This window comes from Echinops telfairi, unplaced genomic scaffold, assembly GCF_000313985.2.
Source record: "Echinops telfairi isolate 266 unplaced genomic scaffold, ASM31398v2 ScPeMD7_7420;HRSCAF=8458, whole genome shotgun sequence".
NCBI lineage: Eukaryota > Metazoa > Chordata > Mammalia > Afrosoricida > Tenrecidae > Echinops > Echinops telfairi.
The window spans coordinates 8597967-8601404 of NW_022111320.1; the positions used below are offsets into that span (position 1 = coordinate 8597967).

General features: G+C 38.9%; 1 long non-coding RNA gene across 1 annotated transcript; it reads left to right on the plus strand.

Moving 5' to 3' along the window:
* The first annotated feature begins 243 nt into the window (after positions 1-243).
* On the plus strand, positions 244-624 carry LOC123522514. The gene is made up of 3 exons (XR_006680773.1): positions 244-297; positions 424-456; positions 557-624. It is a non-coding gene; the product is annotated as an uncharacterized LOC123522514 (long non-coding RNA).
* The last annotated feature ends 2814 nt before the right edge of the window (positions 625-3438 follow it).

Here is a 3438-nt window from a genome sequence, read left to right on the forward strand (position 1 = left end):
ACAAAATCATTGGATCCAAAGACTTTCTACCCACTGGCCTGTGATTATCTTGCATTCATTGCATGTGTTTTGTGAGTCTGAAAAGGACTTTATAGATTGGTATCACACATATGGGCTAATAGACTTTTGGGCTTGGATTGGACTGGTTTGGGATGCTTTCTCTTCTTTTTTTTTGATTGAATGTGGTTAGTATTTTTTTTAAATTTACTTTATTTTATAACTTTTTTTTTTTTTGCTTGATAGATACTTTATAGCTGTGGAAGATGACAACATTTTCCCACTAAATTCGGAGGAAAGGTAAAGTTTATCTCTAAGTAATTCATGGATCATCAACAAACTTAGCAAAACCTGGCCACTGGCGAGGCAGAAGCACATACACATCAGCATCTTTTAACCTATGCTGCTATGCTTTTTGTTCCACAGGAAGCCTGGTGTGAAGCATGCCCCGTATATAAGGTAACTGGATAATTCTCTTCGGATTTGTTTGATCATAATAAAAGTTGGGTGGGCTATCAATGTTAGTATAGGAACAATAAAATCCTTCCTATTCTTCAAGTATTGTAGGTGATGAACCTCCTGCCAGCTGCGTGTTTAGTCAGGTGATGAACATGGCAGCATTTCTAGGTAAGAGCAGCGGAAAGCATGTGCACGTGGGCGTATTTCCTTTCCTTTGTTAATTTGCCCTAGCCGCTGTCAGCTTGCTAGCATGTCTGTATACCTGAGGCAGTGTCCCGTTTTGAGGTTGTTTGGTTTTGTTTTTCCTCATGAGTTCTTGGGCATTCCCCATTTCTCTTACAAGGAGCAGCAGTGTGTCTTTCCTTTGCCGTCTTCCCCATTTCAGCTTACCCTTGGCTCTACTTCTTTTGCTGCATGAAATAAGGTATTTCACCTGTTAAGAATGTCAGTTCATGCAGTCAGTAGACTTACTTTGAAAAGAATGCCTTAGTGGCAGAGAAGAAAAAGAAATACATAGGCTCTTGTTAGATATTGGTGTGTGTAGATACTGTTTTTCAATCTACAGGTCGGCATCAACCTTAAAATGGCACTTTCCCTGGACCGACCCACACACCAGCTGGCAAGTGAAGTACGCATGCGTTGTCCCATGCCGCAGGACCCTGCCACTCACAGCAAGTCCACTAGACAGGGAACTGCCCCAAAGGGCGTACTCGGCCACGGAGTGATTGTGAGACTCTTTACAGGGCAGATCCCAGGACTTTTCTTAATGGACAATTACCCTTTATATAAAACTCTCTCTTATACACATGTGAATTTCTATAGATTTGTTTCTCTAATCTAACCCAAACTAACACAGATTCACAGTCTCAGAAACTCACAGGGGCAGTTCTATTCTGTCCCATAGGGCTGCAATGAGTTAGAATCAACTGAAAGGCAGGGAGTTAATTTTACTAATTTGGAGTGAAAGATTTTCATGGGTCTCAGCACAAATCCTGAAGTGTTATTAAACAGCTCTATTTCCCAAGTCAGAAATGAATATTTTTGTGTCATATATATATATATATATATATATATATATATATGCATTTTCTATATACTTATAGAAAATGGCAAAAAATTTTATTTAGTTTGCAGACAGAACTAGAGGACCACTCTGTATTGTTTGTTATTGTTATTTACTTCAATGAGAAAAGTGATTTTCTTTTCTGACTTTGGGTTATGAAATAGTTGAGATAATAGTAGAAGGGAAAGGTGTCAGCTTTGTCTTCATAATATTGATGAGCGTGGTAAGGAAGAAAATAGGAATAATAACAAATAATATTTATTATAGTTCTGTACGCAGGGACCCTGGTGTTATAGTGGCTATGTGTTGGGCTGTGATCCCTATGTTCAGTAGTTCAAAACCACCAGCTGCTCTGCGGGAGGAAGACTCTAAGTTTCTACTACCTTAAACAGTTATTATCTCAAAGGGCATCGCTATGGGTCAGCATTCACTTCATGGCAGTGAGTTTGCTTTTTATAGTTATTCCCTAAGAAACATCTACTGAGAGCCTAGTTTGGATCCGACTCTGAAAATATAGCTCGAAAGAGAACCAAGGTCCAACTTTCCCGTTGCTGTTACAAAGTGATTAAGAGAGGCAGGTTTGATTGAATGACTGCAGAATCACACACAGTTAGAAACACCTAAGTACATGGATTGCAGGTTTACTTTAAAAAATCAGTATCAACCTGCCTATGAAGCACAGGTCTACTCAAACAAATATGAGGTTAACATGAGTTAGAATCAATTGATTAATAACTGGTTTTTAATTTTAGTCTAAGAAAGGAAAGCAAGCTAAATTACTATTAAACAGAATTAAATACAGTGAACCCTCGTTTATCGCGGTTAATCGGTTCTAGACCCTACCGTGATAAATGAAATTCCGCGAAGTAGGATTCCTTGTTTGTAAACCAAATATTTTCGTAGTTAGAGCATAGAGGACATGAAAAAACACCCTTTAGTCACCATTACACTCGTATTACCCAATTTATTAAATGAAAAAGGGAAAATGCAGTAAAACATTTTGGACGTTACAATTATCATTTATTATTTATTATATTATGAAGTACAACGGATGGAGTGAACGGAAGACTCATTCAAGTCGAAATGGCATGCAACCTCCACGATTTTCTTGCCATCTTTGATCATATCCAAAAGTTTTACCTTTTCCTGGATGGTGAGCATCTTCCTCTGGCGCTTATTTTTATTGTCAGAAGGCTTAGAAGAAGCAGCTCGTTTAGGAGCCATCATAGGGCTTAGATAAAATTTTTTAAAAATCGCAAACAATTTGAGTTCACTGTACAAAAGCAAAAATGCATCTGATACGTAGCTCCGATACGTAGCAATGCAGACAGAAGCGTGTACAGTATGAGCCAATCAGTGGCAGTAATGACAGAGCATGCGCTGTTACGCAAAAACCGCGATAGAGTGAAGCCACGGAAGTGAAGCGCGAAGTGGTGAGGGTTCACTGTATACCTGTGTTGGTCATGTTGACAATTGTCGTCAAACTCCATGAGACCAAGACTACCAAGGACATAGCTGCAGTCAAATAAAGTAAGAGTTAGTTTACCTCAAGGAGACAAAGCACCCCTGACCCCCATCCTCAACCCAGAGGAATCTCAAAAGTTTCTCGCCAACAAGAATCGGAAAGGCAATTTACCATATTATACCTGAGCTAAATATCTGCACAGTTTGAATAGGGAAGTGAGAGTCAGTTCTAGATTGGATTCTTCTTCAATTTTGAGCATATATTAAAGTTACACAGAGGTAGAAATAATACTCAGAATTGCTGGCATATAAAATGGGCTCAAACAAAAGAACCATTCTGAGGCTGGCGTGGGACCTGAGAGTGTTCTCTTATGCATCAGATCGATATAAGTCAGAACAGACTGGACAGAATTCAACAGCCGCAAAAACAATAAACAACATGAGGAGGCTTCAAA